The sequence below is a fragment of the Crocodylus siamensis genome, chromosome 3 (assembly GCF_052110815.1).
Source record: "Crocodylus siamensis isolate JL-2025a chromosome 3, ASM5211081v1, whole genome shotgun sequence".
Classification (NCBI taxonomy): domain Eukaryota; kingdom Metazoa; phylum Chordata; order Crocodylia; family Crocodylidae; genus Crocodylus; species Crocodylus siamensis.
Window position 1 is genome coordinate 169147771 of NC_143397.1, and position 22665 is coordinate 169170435.

The 22665-nt window shown below is 42.0% G+C and overlaps 1 protein-coding gene across 6 annotated transcripts in view; it reads right to left on the reverse strand.

Moving 5' to 3' along the window:
* The window catches only part of ARHGAP28 (Rho GTPase activating protein 28), a 106837-nt gene that overhangs the window by 65640 nt on the left and 18532 nt on the right, over positions 1-22665 (reverse strand). For 2 of the 6 annotated variants that reach the window (XM_090039726.1, XM_090039725.1), the window contains exon 1: positions 5544-5761. The exons of the other annotated variants lie outside the window; for them this stretch is intronic. The gene's annotated coding sequence lies outside the window, so the exon portion shown is untranslated. Of the gene's footprint in view, positions 1-5543; positions 5762-22665 lie in introns of those variants that run through there. 6 annotated transcript variants of the gene reach the window in all.

Consider the following 22665-nt stretch of genomic DNA (forward strand, 5'->3'; position numbering starts at 1 on the left):
GGACCAAAAGCTTGGTATTGACTCTTGGAAAATACAGCCCAGGAGAAGCTGAACATGAGGTCATGAGTTGTGGGGGAAAAAAAAATCACTGGTTCATCAGTGTGTCTGGTATCACAGAAAGTAGGCGTCCTTTATTGTGTATTCCAGCTTTTCACTGGAAAATGAAAAAAAAAAAAAAAGGGAGAGTGAAACAAGTGTATTCTTACATTTTGTCCGTACATTTCTCATCAACTAGCTAAAAGTTTTTGCCAGAGATTTTAAAGTGATTACTAGGCCTGTGCATAGCTATGATAATAATAGCATCTCTATATGGGATTGTCAAGGCAACACCCTACATTTCAACATAGGTTTGAGTCATTCTATATTCTCCACAAAAAATGGCCTTGATTTAAAGAGCCAAACCACTTAGTTGGAATCCAGGAGTGATTCCAAACCACTTAGTTATACTCCAGTATGGGCTGGACCTCTTTCGCCACATTACTCTTCTTTCTAACATCCGTAACAAGGACACAGAACATAGCAAGCAAAATCATTTTTTAAAATGTGAACGCAGCAAACCACATAGCAAAGGGTGAACACAGAATTTTCCAGTCTTACTCAGCAACTTACTTAGGCAGTGTCACATCACTCATCTGATTGCCAGCGAATAATCTCATTGTGTTTTAAACATTTACCAAAAGCATTTAATGCAAAGGGGTCTGAAACAAGTCTGTAGTTTGCAACATGCCAGTCACTCTGAGGCAAGTTCTTTTCACTGCCTTCAGATTTTTTAAAGTCTCCATAGCTCCAGGGAATCCTAGTTCTTAGAGAAAGGGGTCAATGAAGACTTGATCTTCCAACCCCCGTCCTGTTAGCATTCTTAAGTCATGTGCATAACCTTACAGAAGTCAATGGGACTATTCTCTGGAATAAGGTTTGCAGATTTATAGCCGTGGGGTGCAATTCTGCTTCTGTTGAAGTTTTCTCATGGATTCCAGTGGAAGCAATTTCTAGATCTCGAGTGTCTGTGAAGAAACTGGTTGTTGTTTGAAGAGAAATCATCAAGACTCTAATGAGACAGATCCAGGATTGCTATTTTAGCTTTCAAACATTATAAGATAGATACACAATCCAATTCACTGCATCAGCATCAATGTGCTCCTATGCTGCTATGCCATTCCCTATAGAGTTTCAGTTTGTTTGAAACTGTACTGGTAAACTGGCTCAAGACAGACCAGTTCTGTACTGGTAGAGTTTGAAGAGGATGCAAGAGAATTCCCTCTTCAGCAGGGCACAGTGGTCTCTGTCCAGAGCCACAAACATGACTCCGAGTATCAACAATTCTATTTGGGTACTTGCTGGAATGGGGCAGCAATATTACAAACGCCATTATAATTAAAATGTCATCATAGCCACACTCGGGAGCATTTTATGTTTTTAAAGCATTTTACAGACAATAGTTAATTTGCCATCTTAGGGCCACTGAGAGGAAAGCATTATATATAGAGAAGTAAAGTGATGTTTTTAATGTCGCACAACGCTTTTATTGTAGGGCTAGCATTAAAATACAAGAGTTCTGGCTCCTAGGGCCACACTTAGTCCACTAGACCATGGAACGACAATCTCTGATTTAAAACAGCTGTAGACCATGAATAATAGAGCTGTTTATGCTTACAGAGTTTGTCTGGCTGCAACTGTTAAGTGAGCTTTGTCAACCCACCACACAGTTTTGCTTAGACAGCCCATAAAAAGTAATATCACTATGCAAACATAGTAGATCATGTCCAAATGCTCACATCTAAACTGACTGGTAAGGCTAAACTGTTGTTGCTCTCATTATCATCATGAATATATGTTTCTGTTTCCAATTCTGTCTAGATAAATGCCATGATCTATGGCGGGGATGAAAATTCTCCAGGCAATCCTCCATCCTGTAATGATCTTATCGGCTCAGTCGCTATGCAGGAACTTTGAATGTTACAAAGCTGTAATGTCTTCTCCCATGACGACACCAAACTGCTTATAATTTGTTATAATACATTTGAATTGAACTGTTTCAACTCTATTTTTTGGAGGATTTCCTGTCAAGGGCTATGTTTATATCAGTGACAGTGGCTTTAACATACCTTTACCAGCATTATTAAAATAGACTAAAACGTCTTGTTTTTTACCCAAACCAAGGTCACTAGACTGGCTTCCTGTAAAATACTGGTTCACGTGCCATCTTTATCACTTACATATTATTCATTTAGCTTTTCTATCTCCACTAATATCACTATAGTCTATATTCAGCCATTCTTTGGGCAATATCTGCTCTTGGAATTTAAGACAAGACTGTCAACTGATGGTAAAAAATTTTAAAGCTTCTCTGTAACTTAGAAGCTCTCATTTGTAAAGTGATGTATGTACTAAGGCTCCAAAATACCTGAGTGAGTTTGGAAAACAGGCTTGGGCTTCTAAGCCACCGAAGCACCTTTGAAAATTCTCCCCTCCACCTTTAAACCACAGCCCGCTTTCTATTTGGAATTCCTTTTCTGTAGACATTAGGCTTGCCTACTTTACTGGTATTTTCACATCCAAATTCAAGTCTTATCTTTTAAAATTTGCCTTTGATTAGCACAGCTGTTATTTATTCTTTTACTTGGCTGGGATTTCTGCAAGAGCTCTGTAAAGTAAGCCTGATTGTATTGTATTGTGCTGTTAATCTTTTTTTTTTCCTTATGAAGTACATACACAATGTCCTAAGGGGAAGATTACTACATATATATGAGTACATAGCAAAGATCAGAGCAACGTTACTAGGGAAAGGCATATTTTCATAATCTTCTATGACCCTTTGTGAAGAAGTCAAGATAACATGTAGAGTAGAACCTTTTAGAAGCAAGGTACCTGGTAAAATCAGTTGCTTAAAGACCATAGTCTTCAGAATAAAGGTGGATCAGAAATATATTCAGTATGTTCAAAGTAGCTGCAGGTGATGGATCTCTTAAAATATAAGTTTTCATCAGAGCTGTGATTGTTTATATAGATTTCATTTATACAGAGTTTTCCAAACTAAGCAACCTTTCTAAAACTGTTTCTTAAATAAAAAGAGATTTTCTAGTGAGGAATCATTAAAATAATTGAAGAAATTTGAAAAGTGGGTCACATGGGCAGATCTAGAATTTTGAAATGGGGAGTACAGATGGTGAGGTGCATCATCACATTTAAAACAACACATATTTTCCTCCAGTTCAAAGTGAAGTAGATGATTTACTAATATACAATGGCTCAAGACTGTGCTATTCAGTTTAAGTTTGAAGCCAAAAAAACATAACTTCATTAGAAAAACAATCTGCAGGACCGTGATATAGGAACGTCATTACCAGGAAAAAGCTAACAGAGAGCAGAACTGCACAACAAAGGATAGCTTGACTGGTGGAATATCAAGATCATTAAAAAGAAGATGGAATTGGAGTTCAGAAGGGATCAGGTAGATTATAAGGAGCCAGGAAGCCATTCACTCCCTCAGCACCGCCTAACTAGAAATGCTGCTACTTCTTCCAGGCAGTTGGTTTTAAACATTGTGTGGAACAGGAATCAAATGGGGATTGGGGGGTAGGTTCAGGGGTGGAGTGCACCAGCATCCCCCTCCGCCCCCCACAGTCAGCCCCAGTGAGACAGTTTATACATAATGTTGTGATGCTTGTTTCTACCATTTAAGGATCAGGCCATGATTCTCAAACAACACCAGAGAATCTCTACAGGTCTGTGCCACCACTTCTTTTTCTCGCAGAGGAAGTGAAGCTATACCTCACAAGCATTTTTTTAGCTCTAACGCACTTAGTAAGCCTTAATTGTTCCCACTTAGCTGTACAGCCTAGCATCCCGATTGCACAGTACCGCCCTGACATTTCACAGGGAAGATCACCCAAATATATGATGACTTCATTAGAAGCAAACCCAAAAGATAGATACATGTATGTATTGATGCAAAAAGTAGTCATGGAAGCATTTAGGACAATTGGAGCCACCACTTGTATCTCTGACCTGTGACTTTCCTGCTAGAGATTATATGGGATGCCCAGTAACAACAGCTCCTTTGATTACAGAATGCAGTGCCCAGTGCTTAGCATACAATTTCTCAGAAACGTCACAAAGTTCTACATTCCTTCTCTTTTCTAAGTAGTTTGATTAGTAAACTAGCTAGCAAATTCTCCCCCCAATGCTGCCAGCTGCCAGAATCTCTCTCAGTCAGTATCGAGGCCTGACCATAATACAGGGGAAATACTTACTACTATGACTTACTGGCCATAGGGCACATTTATACATCACCCCAGAGAGGTAACAATGTGTTATGTTGCTGTACAGTGTGTTATGATGACATAGCACTCATGTGGGTCTACCCATGATTGCCAGCTATGTTGCCGTAGTGGTGTGCTCCCTCAGCATAGCGTGCTGCTACGGTGATGTAGCTAGGAAATTTAGCCATGTGTGGTGCGCACAGCGCAGTACCAGCCCATACTGCGCTGTGCTTTAATGTTCCCAAAAGGACATACTAAAGAACAGCTCTATAGCAACATTGCCATATGGTGATGTGTAGACGCACCCATAGACAATGAAAACACACTCAGACTCAGCATACTGGATACTATTCCACACTATTGGTAGTTCTGGGCTTTGGATTATTTCTCCTTTGGACATCCAGTGAGCTGCCAAATTTGGAAACAGGTCCTTTGACACAACCTGCTTGGAAACATGCCTTTTGACACACAATGACAGGTGAAGATTTCCATGAGGACCCCTGTGAATTACCTGCCTCTAGAAAAATATATTTAATGAAAAATATATTTTCAAATGAAAACATTATTTTTAAATACAAGAAATTAATTGATCTTATTTGACTTATGTGCTTCACCAGAATGGCGAGATTTACTACCACAGAGATACAGGATGGTTTATATCTCCTCTGTTTCCTGGTTTAATATGGATAAACATGTTTTTCAGTTGATCTTTGCTATAGTTTTTCTGGATGAATCATCACTTATATGAACTATATAAAGTGTGAGATTCAGGGAGGAGAATTTCTTTCCAAAAATCAAGTGAAATTAAAAAAAACCTGTGATTTTTATCTAAAGCAAAATTCTGTTCCTCTTCAAGCCATAAATTAGGAGATCATTACTGAAACTTGTACTCCAAGTTTAAAATCAATGACAACTAAAGCATGTCATATACAGTATAATAGTTCCAGAAACTACACAAAGTATTAATTGGATCTTTACAAGTTTCATGATATTAGAACTTCCAGCAGTATTTTTGCTCTTCTCCACTCTTGTGAAAATGCTAAACACACACAAACCCACTGTGCACTCACTTTCATTTACAATGTACCCAATTGTTTTTCCACAGTGGATCATGTTGTCTCCCCTTTCCTTTCCTGTGGAGCTGGAAAATTCCACTAGTGATATCTTTGACAGCTTGCTCCCCTCTTCTGTCATTCCTTGTTTAAGAAAAACAAGAGGGTGGGAACAACAGGATCTAAAAGGCTGAAAAGTTATTAAATTAGTAAATTCTATAAACCTTACCTTGGAGCTGAATAAAGTCCCAGCGATATCCTTAAAGGAACAGAGCAAAATATCTAGGAAATCAGGCTTCTTCATTCCCCCTGTGGCAGCAAGTCCTTTCCTAGGCTATGATCACAAAACTTGCGTATTCTGAAAGTTATCTGAGCAGTCCGTGATAGGATAAAGCTTTATGCCTCTAGTCATACCAGGGCCAGAGAAACAAAGAGCAGTGGACTTTCTGGCCCTCGTGGGAAACAGACTGACATTGCTCAGTAGCTATTTAAAGAGTTGATGCCTGCAGGATAAATTGCTCTTAGTGTGTTTTCCTGTTTGTGTCAGAACTTAAACCTTTCATCAATTTCCTAAGAGGAGAAATAAAAGCATAATCAGCTACTAGTATCCCTGTAATACATGGAGCTCCTGTGGTGTGAGTCAAATAGAAAGTTAGAGCTAATTTATTTGTTTTCTATTAAAGAATGTAAGGCATTAGCCTTTAGCAGTTTTTTTAATCATAAGTGAGCACATCTAAAGTAATGAAGAACTCAATCTGTACTTTTATTGCAACTCCACCCAGTTCAGAACTTAGTATAAAATGCCATCTAGGAAAGAAAAGTGAGCCAAACACAAATTAAAGGCCAATTAAACCTTAATGGGAAAGTCTTTGCTTTGGGGAGGTCTCTAAGGAAGATCAGTGGAACATTTAGATGTTAGAGATTGAAACAAGTTTTAAAATAAAGTGCATTAGAGAGAAGTTTGCAACATGAGTTTTACATCCAGATTCCAAATGTCCCAAAGTTCATAGGTAACCAGAGCTGGATTTTGGCTTGGGCCAATCTCTAGAAAACACATTATAGGAATAATTCTTCATTGCAGTCTCCTAGCACACCCTCAGGAAGCATAAGGCACACTTTTTCAAATAGGTATACCAGGGCTAGGGACAGATATTCAAAAAGCCTGAGTCTGAATTGATTCAATCTTTGCAAGTTAGTCTAACCTGGCTAGGCTGAACTGGTTTGTAACCAGATAGACATTCTCTCTGGACAGAGGAAATTCAGGCACATGCTACAGTGGCTCAGGCTAGAAGCCAGGGGGCACTAGAGCAGCCCTCTTTTCCTTTGTACAGTGCTGAGCTGCAGGGGTGTGTGTTGGGGGGGATGGTCAGGCCACAGCAGGATATTTGGATTAGGGAGGTCTGCTTGTACCGTCCCAGGCTTTTGCCCACTCACTGCTCAAGGGGCGGGAGTGTTGCCAGACCCCAGCCACCTGCTAGCACTCTGAGGCAAGCAGGGGAGGGGCTGCAGTGCATGCGTCTGCAGATGATACAGAGTTTCTCAATCTCCCTCCTTGCTTCTTGATACTGTCTGCAGCAAACTGACAGGCAAGCAAGCCAGCAGGGGGATGATAGCAGTGTTTATCACCCAATCAGCAAAGCGATAGCTTCTCTCCATTAATTCAAACTCTTCTTAAACAGCTTACCAGATGACCTGTTGATTAGTTCTGAACAGCCCTAACAGTCACTGTTTTGTCTGCCTGTCCCAGTGAAATTGGAGACACACACGTCTACATTAGCTGGCATACCACATGCCTAGGGTCTGCGGGGCTGGGGTCCCTGCTGTGGGAGTTGGGAAGGAGGGAGGGAGAAGATTTCCTGCTTGAGCAATGAGTAGCAGGGGGGTGAGGGGTAGGATAGGGGGAAGCCAGGCAGACCCTGCTGTGCCTCCAAGTCTCTGCTGGAGGTCCAGCCAGGGAGCAGAGAGGAGGGGCCAGCCCTGCTGCGGAGCAGAGGCCCGCCTAGCCCAGAGACCATGCTGGGATGCTGGGGGTGTCTGGTTTATCTTAAACCAGCATGGGGTCTGGGACGGATATTGTATAAACCGGTTTACATTCAATCAGGTTTATCTCAAAGCTATTTCAGCCATTTTCAAGCTGGTTTATGTGCATGGAACATCTGCTGTGTTACAGGTTTAAACCAGTTTCTGATCACTTAAATTGGTTTATGTGTAATGTCTGTCCCTAGCCCATCCATCCAAACTTAATTAAAAAAACCCAACAACTTTACTGATCTGCTTAATTATCTCAACAGTTTAGTAAGACAGTGTTCCCTCTACTTTCTCTTTTCCTATGTTGTTAAAGGAAGAAGTGGAAGTCTGGCTGAAGTCTCATGCTCTATTCCTATTCGGGTAACATTTATGGAGCACCTAAAGGCCTCTGACAAACTGAACAAAGAAAAAACCTGATATTTTGAATGTTAAAACCAAGCCAAGACAATCAGAAAAATGTAAAGATGAAAAGACCTCTGAGACAACCATGATCCATTTGAAAGGACAGTAAAATGCAAAAGTAAATGTGATTGTTATACAATCCACATTCAAGCTTGAATTGTAATTTTTAGACTGTAATTTTTTTAACATAGTTTCCTTTCACAACATTTTCTTTTTGAATGATCTTTGCAGAGGTGTAGTGAACTCAGTCAGCACCTGAGGAGCTGGGGTGGTGGGAGTGAGGTGTGCCAACCACTGTAGATGAAGGAAGTGGGGAGAAAAAAGAATGTCTTATCTATCCTGGCTCTGTGCACACTGAAGGCAGTTGCTGCCACTGCTACGGCTGTAGCTGTCTGACCCCTGCCGAGTGCCTTGTTTGCTTGTCCCCACCTCAGATATGCTATGGGTTTTTCCCTGCCATGACAAAGCCCCCTGGGAGGAGATTATGGTGCCCCTTTGTAGTCCATACCTAGGGCTGGTGCCCCACTTGCTCCCTAGTAGCACTACTGAGCCCTTGTATTTCATGAAGAATTCAGGCTACGTGTTACTCTTTGTAAGTACAGACTGGCTGATCATGCTTTAACAGATGAGCTGCAGGGAAATGGATGTCACAGGAGACTGCTAATGGACTGTGGAGTCTCTCATGTTATGAATCCAACTAGTTATTAATGACTGAAAATCACTACTACCTGACAACTGTTTGTTGATCTGTGTGAAATGATATGGAGGTTTCAGTCAACATTACAATCCCACCCACCCACAAGCACAGATGTGGAAATGGAAAGCTGGAATAATGGTGAAGACACTACTTCTTCCTCTGTTCCTAAAGGATCTCTCCTCCCAGATATTTCTGTATCCCAGTTATGTAGGATACAGTCAGGGGTAGGGAGGTTGGCAGAGCTGCCTCTTCTGATGAAGAATTTGAAAGAAAACCCCCACATAGCTCAAAGCCCAATTCTAAAATTTACACAGACAACTTTTCACAAAGTCAAATATTAATAGCAACTTTTTGAGAAATCTTTTCCAAATTTTTGTCACAATTTAAACTTTCCTTCTTACTGTGTGCACAACTAAAAGGGTATATGAGTAACAACAGGAACATGGTCTCACAACCCATCTCCTTCACACTGCCTGTACAATACTAAGAGGCTGGATATGGCAACAGCTGCAACCTTTAAAGTTTTCCTGCCAGAGTGGACTTCTCAATGAATGTAAAACCAACCAAAACTTTCCCTTCACCTACTGCTCCTACTCCAGCATATACAACTGGGGAGAGTGGAATGGAGCTCATCTCCACTACAGCAATTTGCAGCTGGTGTTTTCCCTTTGGGATCAGAGCGAGCTGTCGTCCTTAAAGGTGCCCCTTTGGCTGGGTACAGACGTTACAATTAATGTGCTTTAAGAGTGCAGAAAGAGCTTTACAGCTGTAACAGGACAGAAGTTCATGGCACATAAAGTGTTTTAAAAATGGTGGGTCTCACACTGAGTCAACCTGGATGGATATGTAATAATTTAAAGTGTTTTCTCTTGGAGCACTTTATCAAACGTTTGTGCCAGATCTCATCGGGGTTAACTTAGAGAGCAATCACCACCATCCCAGGCAGCATTGAGCAGGGTTGAGCTCTAGCCTCAAACAGAGCTCGCTTCTTCCACCAAGTGCTGGGCCAACACCACCCTGCTCCCAATTGTCACTAACCTGAGTCGGTGACAGCCTTGGATCCTAGCCCTAGGCATAGCTTGGTGGGACTGGGGACAGAGAAGGGGGGTTTCTGTCCCCACAATCACCTTGGTCCCATGTGCTCCAGCCAGGCCCAGGGCAGGGCTGCAGGGGAAGGAGTCTGGAGTTTCTCTCCCGGCAGCTGCCCCAGCCAGGTTGCGGCATGTCACTATCTGGCCAGACCTACTGCAGGAGAAAGGCTCCATGGTCTGTTTTATTTTGTGCCATGTATAAAAGGAACTCAGAACAGACTAGGATGAAAGGCTGAAATATTCCAGCTGTTTAGCCAACTAACAAACATTGATTTACCTGCTCTGACAGTAATATTTTCCTCAAAGTAGTTAAAACTAAACCTCTTTGCTGTAGTTAAGTATTTAAGAATGAGGCTGAGTCTGCCTGATCAGGAATACCTGACACTTTGGTTTGCTGTAACCCTTCTGCTGGGCACCAGTTGGCAGCAAAAAAGGGCAGGGTTCACATTTTGGGGTACCTCATAAATTATATCAGTGGCTTGAGCCCCCACCCCAAAATCTGGGAACACTAAATTTGCTGGGGCATCCCTTATAAACAAAAACTGCCCTCCTCACAAGCAGTGTAAACACAAAACCCAAATTTATTACAGAGAATGAAAACAAAACAAAATAAAGTACTAAATATAATTTTATAACACTATTAACTACAAGCAAAGTCTATAGGTGGCACCCTCTTGGGGAGGCTTTACCTATATCCAGCAGTCTGGGACTTGGGTCTCCCCAGTGGGTAGTTCTGGGGCCTGCACCCCTATACCTGCCCTTCAGCAATGGGCTGGAGAGGGGGGCCCACACCGAAGAGTCCTATGAGCTGGCTCCTTGGGTTCACTGTGCACCAGGGAGCTGCTTGAGAGTGTGGGTCCTTCTGGATTGGGGCTCCTGGAGAAGCGGTAGAGTGCTGACCTCCACTTCTGCATGGTAGGCTTTGAGGGGTTAACTGCGGCTTTCGTCAGCATACCACACCCCAAAATTCCTAGTCCCAATCCCAGCTCTGCTGGGCAGAAAACTGCAAAAGAACTTGAAGGATAGGTCAGGCCTATCTTGGCTTGGGCCTGAACTACAACTAGTGCCCAACCACACCGCTTGGTTGGGACAATAAAAAACAAAAGGAGGCCCAGGCCTATCTCGCTGGGCCTGAACTGGGCAGCAAAAGCTAGACAGGCCTATACTGCACTGAGGCCTGGATAAACAACAAGAGTGCCAGGTCTCACCCTGGTTCAAACCATGTCAGGCTTTACTCTGCCCAAATCTGCCAGCCAAAAGTATGGCTGGGTTCAGCCCCACAGCTAGGCTGAAATGCAATAGCTGTGAAACAGCAAAAAGGGCCCAGGCCTATGGCTGCAGCCTGGACATCTAGTCTCAGCTACACCACTGTGCTGAGACACTACAATTACAAAACAGAGGGGGCCAGGCCCATGTGGCCAGTAACTGGCAGGACCTATTCCTGGTCAGTCTGCTCCAGGGATTAACGTACCCCATGGTATTATCCCACTCAAGGCCTGTGTGGCCAAAACTGCCAGGACTCCATTCCTGATCAGTTTGCTCCAGGGATTAACACCCCCACTCCAGGGAAACGGAAAAAGGGGAAAGGGAGTCTCAAACTTTGAGACAGAGCCTTTCCCTGTACCTGACTTTCCATGAAGAGCAGTTTTGCTTGACTCTCAAGAGAGGCTGTGCAGCTCTCAACCGAAAAAGAGAAGAAAACCTTAGTTGAGTTGTTCTTATATATCTGGTGTGACAGAATCAAAGCTTTGTCCAATTAGGGAATGCCATGCTCCAGCCTCTCTTACTCAGTCTGCCTGGAGGATCTTCTGCTTCCTCTGGCCAACGAGGCCAGAGGGTTTTACATATTTTGCCCAGCTTGTCGCGTGCTGAGCACATGGCCAGGACAACAGAGGCCATCTTGCCCACATGAAAACACACACGCACAAATCATAATACACAACTAAAAGCACACACTTTACCATACACCACCCAAGTGTGCATAGGCAGATTAATGGATGGGCCAGTTGGGCTCTGGCCCAGGGGCCACTACCAAATCAGGGGCCCCTGGGGTCCTCATCAGGGAAGCAAAAGCCATAGCTTTAAACTTGGTGCCATTTCTGTCTCCCACTGCAGAGGCATGGCCTGGCCCCTTTGCATCAGCATGGCAGCAGCTCCCTGCAGGTAAGTCTAATTGGGGCTGGAGTAGGGAGGTAGATGGAGCCATGGGCCGCTCGTGGTGGGGGCTGGGGCTGCTTTAGAGTGATCAACAGTTGGGGGTGGTCCTGTGAGGGGAAAGTGTGTGTCGGGGTGTGCATACGTGTCTGTCTGTATGTCTGTCTGTGTATGTGTGTGTCTGTTCATGGCAGGGAGAGTGCTTGTGTCTGTGTGTTCATGTGCAGAGAGTGCACGCCTGTGTGTGTGTGCATGCCTCTGTGTGTGTGTGTGTGTGTGTGTGTGTGTGTGTGTGTGTATTCAACCATGGCAGGAGAGGGGTGGTGGGGAGCAGGGAGAAGAAGTGCTTCCCTACCACCAGTCCAGCAGGGTCCACCCAGTCTCCCCAGCCAGCACCAGGTGAAGGGCCACCCCACCCCCTGCAGCCCAGCTGGGGGACGGGGGGGGGGACCTCCAATTTTCTGTTTGCTCAGGGCTCCAATACACCTTAATCCACCTCTGCAAGTGTGTGTGTGTATGTGTTACATATACGTTCAACATGAATAAGTGACTTATTTTGGTTGATCCAAATCAACATTTTGCAGTAGAAAAGAAGTTTGGCTCAAACTGTTTAGCTCAGTTCCAAATAAGAAGTCCTATTTTAACAGATACACATTACTGCTTAAAGGGCTTTGCTAAAGCATGTCATATGGAGAGCATGAAAAGGATGCTTCAAGAAGGAATTGAACTGATTCATCATAGTCTGATGAATCATTCCGCAAAAATGACACTGGCCTGATCATAATCATGTGGCATCTTTCACTTAATCATGACTGCACCCGGCTGCAAAGACTTGACATACTGATCTACTCCAGCTGTGAAATCAGAGATTGCTCCACTGTAGTTTTTTACATCGACATTAAAGTGTACATATCCCAAATCTGGCACTGTGGTAAAAGGACAATATGTTAAAACTTAATGAGTTTTTTTTAAGGTAGCTATTTAGGTAGAAAGAACATGCTAGTACCTGGGGCCTGATCTTGTAGCTCTTAAACAGACTACAGGAGAACTGTATTCTCTTTTACCATGTTTCCAAAGATCTAGCTTTTCTATTGGGCTTTGGAAGAGGAGGGGTGAAAATGTTTTAACTGGAATGTTTCATCAGCAGGAGAATACTAAGATTGAATTACAGTCTTAGCTCTGACTAGGAGACCATATCATTGTATCATTATACAGTTTAGGGATTTTTAAAGAAAGTATTTAGCTTCAAGACTGCTGAAACGTAAAAATCAGTCATGCAACAGGAGAAGGTTTACAGAGCATGACAAAAAGAAAAGAAAGATTGCAGAATGCGTAGTTTCGACATCTGGAGACTAGCGGGAAATAAGACTCACACTTTTCCTTAGGACTAATTTATTTTTTGTAATGCTTATGCTTTACAGGAAGGCTGCCCTGATCATTTAGTTGAATTTCATAATCAAGCTGAAATGGCATTCTTTATTTGGAGAAAAAAATGTTGGCTGTGAAGGTCATCTTGAAAAATCAAATTTGCTTGTTGGGGGGTATTAGGGGGTGGGGGGAACCCTCCTCTAACAGTAAATTAACTGTCAGGGTGATGAGCTTGCTTTCAAATGGCCCATTGCAAGGACAGCAAAATAGGGATGCAGGTACACTGAAGCAACAGGAGAAACTGTGCAAATGAGAAGATATTTCCCTATACACACACACGACTTGCAGAAAAAAATGTCAGGTGGTTTTCCACTTTAAAAAACAAATATATCTATGTCTTCATTTTTTGTTGGAAACCACCAGTAAACTTAGCAATTAAGAATTGATGTCTCTGCTTTATTGTCTTCCGATTGTGTTCTCTCCTTACATTTTTACACTAGCAGCTTTTCTTATGTGCTTTAAATCAAATCATGGAAAGCTAACCCAGACAGTTTGTGGTAGGATTCCCAAAGCAAACCCAGATGGGAACAAATCACTACCCCTGGAAGCCATAATTTCTCTCCTATCTAAACAAGAAACACCAGGGGGCCAAATGGGAAGAAGAAAGGCAACAGTGTGATGGAAAAAAGCCATAAAGTAAGGAGGAAATGAGCAAAAGCCAGACATTGTCAGTCACTTGGCAGCAAAATGGAAAGGCATTATTTGTCAGGATTTCTGACTTCAGATGTGATTTTCATTTTTTGAGAGATGGGCCTGAGCTGAAAGGTTCACATCTGGATCCAGAGCTAAAATTTCACAAATTCATCAGCAGTGATTTCTGGCTTGGCCTAATCTGTAGCAAACAGTCCAGCAGTGACTAGGAATATGTGATCCTGACAAGGTTTCTGATATAGTTTGGAAAAAAATCTTAAAAGTTTAGTTTGGCAACTGTCAGTTCTTCCAGATCATGGTATATGCATGAGATGTCACTTAACCTTCAACACAGATATCTAGGCAGGAGCTTTTGGAGGAGCGGAGGCTGCCTAGACCCCCCTTGAGGCCAGTGATACAGAAACCAAAGGCCAGGCTGAAGCCAAACATTTGGTGCCTCTATGGCTGTAGTTACATAAGTGTCCAGGAACTGAACTGAGCTCTCCTGTGTGGCAGATAAATGTTCTACCATTGAACCACAGAGGACTCCCAAATGTTAAGTAGTGAAATCTTGACCTGGCTTTAAAAGGACCAGAATTTCACTCTAGGAAGTCATCTAAAGTTTATCTGCACCTTTCAGGATCTCTCTTCTCTTCCATTCATGCCCCTTCCCCACCCTTTTAGATCAATTTCCTTTTCCTCTCTCATGTTATCTGCCCAGAAACTATGTCTTGGGGGAATTTTCAAGAAATGTATGCAGTCAAATCAAATCTACATCATGTCTACTAGGACCTAGGTGCCAGTACCCTAGAATTAATGCCCATAATCTGTATTTAGGAAGAATGGTACTCCCAAGGTGTCTAAAAGAAACCTAAAAATGAGATAACATTTATTTTCAGTGACTTTAATGAGGTCAGGTTTATAACAAGTCTGCCAAAATTGTGTTGAGTTTTTGGATAGCTTCTTATGACGTTTTAAATATAGTGCTATAGGGGTGAATATTTAATATAAACTATTCATTTTCTCTGTCAAATAATGTGAATGATCTGAGCTAATACAATATTTTTATAGATTTCCTAGACATTTGGGCTGGAAGGGACCCCGGAGGATCATCAAGTCCAGCCCCCTGCCCCAGGGGCAGGAAGTCAGCAGGAATCAGGATCCCGGCAAGATAAGCATCCAAATGTGTCTTGAAGGTGTTCAAAGTGGGTGCTTGAACTGCCTCCAGTAGCAGTCAATTCCAAACTTCGGGGGCTCAGACAGTGAAGAAGTTCTTTCTTATGTCCAGCCTGAATTGGTTGCAGCAGAATTTGTGACAGTTTGATCTTGTCATCCCTTGGGGCGCTCTGGTGAACAGACGTTCCCCCAGATCCTGATGAGCACCCCGATAAACTTATAGGTGGCCACCAGATCACCCCTGAGCCTACGCTTTTCCAGGCTAAAGACTCCCATGGCTCTCAGCCTCTGATCATAAGGTCTGTTTTCCTGACTCTGATCATGCGTGTGGCTCTCCTCTGCACCCTCTCAAGCTTCTCCACAACCTTTTTGAATTGTGGAACCCAAAACTGGACACAGTACTCCAGCTGCGGCCTCACCAAGGCTGAGTACAGCAGGAGAATGATGTCCTGGGATCTGCATGAGAAGCATCTATGGATGCAAGCCAGTGTTTTGCTCGCTTTACTAGCCACAGCATCACACTGAAAGTGCATGTTCATCTTGTGGTCAACCATGACCCCCAAGTCCCTTTCATTTTAACAGGATGCCTTTTTTCAATACAGTATACTCCATTAGTGATTTTGAAAAGTTATGATCAGGTAGATATTAACTCAGAAAATTCTGGTCAACAGAACTGTTTAAAATTTTTGCATAACAATGGACGTGTCTACACAAGACACATTAATGCACATTAGCCTAATTTAATGCACATTATGGGCACGCGTCTAAATGTGCGCACCCCTAACATGCATTAAAAACAGTGAAATTAGGGTGCCTAAATTTGACACTTCCAAGTGCAGGTATCAAATTTAGGTGTGATTTGTTAAAATGTATTAGTTCACATATAGGCACATCCTAGCACTAACTTTAGTGCCAGTTCTGCCCAGCCGTTAGGGGCATATGGCAGGGTTGCAGGGACTTGGCACAAACTTTAGTGCCAAGTCCCTGCATATGTAGACACCTATCAAAAATTGCTTAATGGATATTAAATTTAGTCACGCTTATATGCGTGACTACATTCACCTACAATGTTATTAATTAATTGACACAATTAATTGTAGAATTGAATATGGCAGCAATACAGAATTTAGGAAGCTGCCTTTGGGGAAAAACAGCACTATTTTACATTCTTTGATTTTATGGAAAAAAGAGGTTAGTGACAAATAGTTATCTGAAACCAATCTCTATCACAGGGAACAATCTCTATCACATATCCTACAATGAAACCTCTGAAAAAAGGACTTTTAAGAAAACAGCATGTTGTATTATTTACATATCCATAAATCAGTGGTATTTAATGAAGTCAAGAGAGCATTACCTCTGCTAAGTACCAGAATCAAAAAGACCAGACTTTCTGATACTGTGCATCTCATTATTTATTTCTGAGAGCCCTAAGCCCTATTTTGTTAAATAGAGGGGTAATTAGGAATTCTGGCACCCTGGGTGCAAAGTGCTTGAGGCTGGGGGGTGCAGGGTGGTCAAAAACAGAGGCCACTCCAGTGCTGCCATAGCACAGGATCCCCAGCTGTCACTACTCTATATTGGATTTCAACACAGACAAGTGCAAGGTGATGCACCTCGGGAGGAACAACCGGCACCATACCTACAGGTTGGGGAACTCCCCTCTTGTCAGCACGGAGGCAGAAAAGGATCTTGGGGTCATCACTGACTCCAAGATGAACATGGGCCGGCAGTGTGGGGAGGCAGTTAGGAAGGCCAACTGCACCTCAGCATGCATCCACAGATGCATCTCGAGCAGGTCCAAGGAGGTGATCCTCCCCCTCTATGCAGCACTGGTCAGGCCGCAGCTGGAGTACTGCGTCCAGTTCTGGCTGCCACACTTCAAGAGGGATGTCGACAGCATGGAGAGGGTCCAGAGGAGGGCCACTCGTATGATCAGGGGACAGCAGGGCAGGCCCTATGAGGATAGGCTACGGGACCTGAACCTGTTCAGCCTCCAAAAGAGAAGGCTGAGGGGGGATCTTGTGCCCTGTTATAAACTAGTCAGGGGGGATCAGCAGGCATTGGGGAAGTCACTGTTCCCCCGAGCACCACCAGGAGTAACCAGGAATAACGGTCACAAGCTGGCAGAGGGTAGGTTTAGGTTAGATATCAGGGGGCGCTACTTTACGGTCAGGGTAGCTAGGGTCTGGAACCAGCTTCCAAGAGAAGTGGTGCAGGCCCCTACCCTGGGGGTTTTTAAGAGGAGGTTAGATGAACATCTTGCTGGGGTCGTTTGATCCCAGTATTCTTTCCTGCCATGGCAGGGGGTCGTACTAGATGATCTGCTCAGGTCCCTTCCAACCCTAGAAACTATGAAACTATGAAACTATGGATTCAGGTTGGTGCCCCAATTTCCCACTTCTGGTCATGCTACTGGTGTTAGGTAAACACAGTTTGTCAATTATAGGCATGGCAACAGAGGCCATGTCTACACGTACATTTAAGTGTGACTAAATTTAATGCAAATTAAGCTAATGTGCATTAAGTGATTTTGGCAGGTGTCTACACGTGCAGAGACTTGGCATTAAAGTTAGTGCCAAGTCCTTGTAGCCCTGCCATGTGCTCCTAGTGGCTGGGACAACCTGGCACTAAAGTTAGTACTGGGTCACATCTACATGTGCATTAATACGCTTTAACTGATTGTGACTGAATTCAATACCTGCATTTGCAATTATCAAATTTAGGTACAATTAGCCTAATTTCACCATTTTAAATGTGCATTAATTATGCGCACATGTACATGTGTGCTTGTAATCTGCATTAAATTAGGCTAATGCTCATTAATGCATTTTGTGTAGATGTGCTCAGAGTGTAATAATGTGACTAGTTCATAACAATGTTTCTCACTCATATACTCCATGTTTAAGGGGCTGTACCAAGTGCAAGGTGGTGTTGAAACAGGCCTGTTGGGTGCATTTGATCAGCTGTAACTTTTAAATGAGAAAAACACAGTCACTTTAAAAGCAAATAGATACAAATATAACCACAGGGCCTAACTATACTCCTCACATGAGTGCAGGATCAAGCCCTTATGATTTATCAGTCTCTTCCTTTAATATCAGTAAGAAATTAAGAGATCCGCAAGAACAATTTTCATTACTTACAAAGCAACAATTACAAGCCTAACAAAATCCAGATTTTTGAGTCAGTTCTTGACATTTAGTTTAAATCAAACACTACTAATAACTGGGAAATCAATCTGACAATAATGCTATAGCTCACATATATTCCTTAATGCCCATTGTGCAATTATCAGAAACTGCAGTTAGTCCTCTTGAGGTATTTCTTCTGCTGTCAAATGACTCCTGAATACTGGCAAGTGTTTGTGCAATAATTTTCAACAACACAAGCATTTATAAGAAAGCAGTGGGTTGACAATTCATGCTTCCTCAGCTTTTTAAAGAAGAAATGCTGATTATAATTTTCAAAAAGTGCAGGGAAAGTACTGGATCAAAGGGAGGCAAAATCTGAGACATGATATCAAGTTTCAAACAGGCTTGCTGGCAATACTTTCATAATTACAGTAACAGCCTCATGAACCAATTGTCATAATTGCAGACAACGTTCTCTAGACTCTACAATGTAGTAGTGTTTCATATGGTCTGATTTTTGGTTTCATGAAGATATAGTTGGTGAGACTACATGAACTAATAATACAATGGCAGGTAAACACTTGACTGCCATAAGGAAATGTGTTGTTAACTCAAGATAATAATTAGTGTTTGTTTATAGCAGATGTGAATACATATATTTTAATACAAATGGTTGGCGCCAGTGAACCCTGACAGCATCACACACAGCAGGCATGTATGAACACTTCTAAGGAAGGCTGACAAAGTAAACATTCCCCTTACTTCTGGATCTCCAAAGCAATATGCAACACTTGCAAATGAAAGCGGAATGAAATACTTGGAAGGTGGCAGTCTGGAGTGAGAAGCTCATTACAGCCAGCCCAGGAGGAGAAAGAAATCAGTCTTGTTCTAAAAACTGAAACAGGCAAAACCCTTCTACAAGGCAGAGCAACAGCAAATCAGTCATAGAGAAGTAGGGATGAAAGGGACCTCCAGAGGTCATCTAGTCCAGCCCCCTGATATCAGAAACCTATATATCTTGGAATTTGTGAAGCTAAGTGCGCTGCCAGTATTTCCATCTGAGACCTTCAAGGAAATCTTAGGGTGCTGCAGGCAGCTATGCTGCTTAGTCAGTATATAACGTTCTTCCATTTGAGCTGGAACTGAATCCTTAGAGCTGGTGGGGAAGGAGTTCTGTAGTCTCCTCGCAGTTCTTAAAGATTTTAGGGCAGTTTTTGCCAGAGTATTACTTTTATCTCAGTAATCTGGCCAAATTGCATTCTGTCTGTTACCATGGCCCCTGCAATTGCAATCGACTCTAAGATACTTTTCAGTTGAATGTATTTGTTGCTGTGCTTTGCTAAAGCAGCTAATATTTATATGACATGAACTTCCCAGTCACAGATCAGAGCCCCAGTTGTGCAATGTGAATAGAGTCCAAAAATGGCCTCTGACTTAAACAGCTTACAAGCTAAGACCTAAAGAAGGGCGCTTTGTCCAACATGTCTCCTAACTATACAGTTAGTCCAAAAATAGATATCACAAAAAAACCTTGCCTCCCTTACAAACTCAGTCAGCTGTCATGTTTTACTCCGAAGACTGCTACATTTCAGAGCTGGATGAATTGATTATGTCCAAGTACTCAAATCTCAGCTACCATATTAAACTGTAACTAATGCAATGTTACAAATACCTAAAAATGATTTGTCTTTCCCATATGTTATAATGTAATATTTTAAATCTCTTGTCAGGTTCCTTCTATGCACACAAACTAATCTTGTATCCTGGATAGGAATTAGTTAGGAATTTCCAGAGATACAATACTCCCATTTCTAGTCCTGGTGGGTCCATAAATATAAGACCTTAAATTTGTCACTGGTCCAGGACTATAGACTGGCTTTCCCGGGCCTCAGTCCAACTAATAGTAATTTTATAACCAGGGAAGTAGAGAGGGAAGGAGGAAAAGATTTTGTTTCTATGCAGTCTGTTAAAAAATAGCAGCTGTTTGCAAATGACCGGAAGTCTGGAATGCTGGTAAAGTTTTGGGGTTGGGGGATGAGCAGAATACAGGTAAGGTAACCAGGTGAGAACAAAAAGGCATGATGAGTGCATTTTAGCAACCTGACCGCATTTATGATATAGACCAAATCACTGCCTATGTAATATGTGCTTTGGTGTTGGCACATTTGTTCTGTACATGTGGTAAATATGGATGTATTTTATACAAATACATGTATACACTTTATGTACGTATGCAGAGAAAGAGGGAGAAAGAGAGATAGAAAGAGATCACACACAGAGAGAAAGAATTCACAGGAGACAACTTCCAGGTTAATCATCAGCTCAAAAGAAGATTTTATAGACATTAACTTTGGCCTAAACCAGGAAACTGAAAACACCAGATATGCTCTGACAGCAAAAATAATCTTTGCTTGCCTTATCTGTTCCCCACTAATTACAGTCTTGGGATCTGTAATAGATGTAGCTATAGAGTTTGATGGCTTTCTAAAGAATTGTATTTAACATTTGCCCTTTGCCAAGGTTTGCAACTATTGAAGGAAAATGCCTGTTGAATGCAAAAATGATGCACCAAGTATTTCCTTATTTAATTTTTCAAAGGAATAACAATTCATTTGGTATCTGTTGTAAAGTACACTGAAAATTTCTTTTCATGGTCCTGTCTTCTATGGTTTTTTAAAGCATTTTAATAACAACTCATCCCCTTGGTGGAAGTTTATTGGTGGTAACCCATGGGTGCTTGCTTATTTATCCCCAGTTTTGTTCTTGGGGTTGGAATCTTCAGTTACCATAAAAGAAATGCAGAGAGCTTTACAAATGTGAAAAATCTCAATTCGGGTAGTCTTGTGTTTTAGAAACCAAGGCCTCTACTTAGTGATTTATACACTGAGGTGGGTGTGGGGGTGTAGACCAGTGCTCTAAGCAACAAGTGGTTTGACTCTGTTTAGCTCTGCTTTCTGAGGGAAGCACACTGAAATAAGAATCTATTGTTGAAAATCATACAGCAAATTATCTGAAAAAAGATCAAAGTATTGCAGCTCACAGATGAAAGGAGTTCTTCCAGAAGCCAGCAAAAATGAAGCAAGGGCTCAGTTCTGCTAGTTGCCGAGTGCTGTAGCTCCTGATCCAGGAAAGAACTTAAAAGCTAAGCACAGATTTAACAGTGCTTTAGAGGATTGTACAAATCCTGCAGAATCAAGCCCTAAATGGGGGGGACCAATTATAAATAAGATGGGTTTGCTGTACTTATAAGTAGTTGGGTTGTGATTCAGCTCTCTTTCTTTCTTCCATTCTCTAATAAAACTTTCATTGAGAATATGAATGCAAGTTAGTAAAAGGGAAGCTGTGCAGAAAGCTCCTTGTGTTGCATCCTTCCCAAGAGTGGAAGCTCATAGAGTTAAAGCAAGAATATGGAAAAATCACTACTTAATTTGACATTGTGAACAGAGCTGATTTAATTAGCAGGGCTTGGACAAGAGCCATCGAGATTTCAAGGGCTGGCTAAGGTGTTGGAATGCTGATTCTGGAGTTTATTACAAGTTACCAAAAATATATATGACGATTGATTGTGCCATTTCATTATGAAGACAGGTTTTTCAAAAACATTGCTCTTCGTGAAAGGTGGGCAAGTAATGGAATAAGTACTGAAAAATATTTTCTCCTGATTGTGCACAGACTTGGTTCAAAGTGAACCATAATGTGGATGTTAGTATAAATAGGAGCGATCATGAATTTCAGTGTCAATGTCCCTATATCAAAGACTATTGGGAAGAATGAAAAATACTAGCTTCACTCCTGGTTTTTGTCCAAAGCTGCTTGATTGAAAATATCCACATCCCCACCCCTCCACCTCCCCTTCCAGGTTTTGCCTTTTTACGTTTTCATGCATATAAACAGTACCAGACTGAAAGGTCAGAAGCCCTCTTGTATAAAATAGGTAAGTCATGAGCAACAGCTCATACCAGTCATATTCACCAAGGCATGGCCGTGCTTCATACTATGCTAAGCAACCTCGCTCCCTCAGCTTCCCATTCAGGCTGGGACATATACCTACCTTTCAAAAGACTAGCAACAATTTTGTCTACTAGAATAACCAACCATGCGAGTTACACAATAAGGCCTCTGAGGAAGTTTGTCTGATCATTTCAACATTTGTGCAAATGGAAATTGAACTGGCAAGAGCTCTTGGCCATTCCTTTCATGACTGCATTAATCCTATCCCAGCCCTGAGAAGAAATTTTAAATGAACTTAACACACATCCAGAAAGTGAAGTGATATTTTTACTAGTTGTGGATACTGCATTGTTCGAAGTCTGTGCCTGCAGAACAGCTTATGTAAGTCATGCATCATTCAAGGATAATGGAGAATGACCATTTTAAAAGCACGTCTGATACTACATTATGATTTATGAAGTTTGAGTGGCTTGGCACTGAACGTTTTGAGCACTGCCTGTAGTTTGCTCATGTAACCCAAAAAAGCAAGAAAAATTAGGGAACAACTCCTTTCTTCTCCAAAACCATGTATTGTTTAAGAAAATGAATTTTCTCAAGTACAATTTTGAAGCTCCTTTAGCTGAGGTGAAATAATTGTAGATAAATCTCATTCTAATAGAC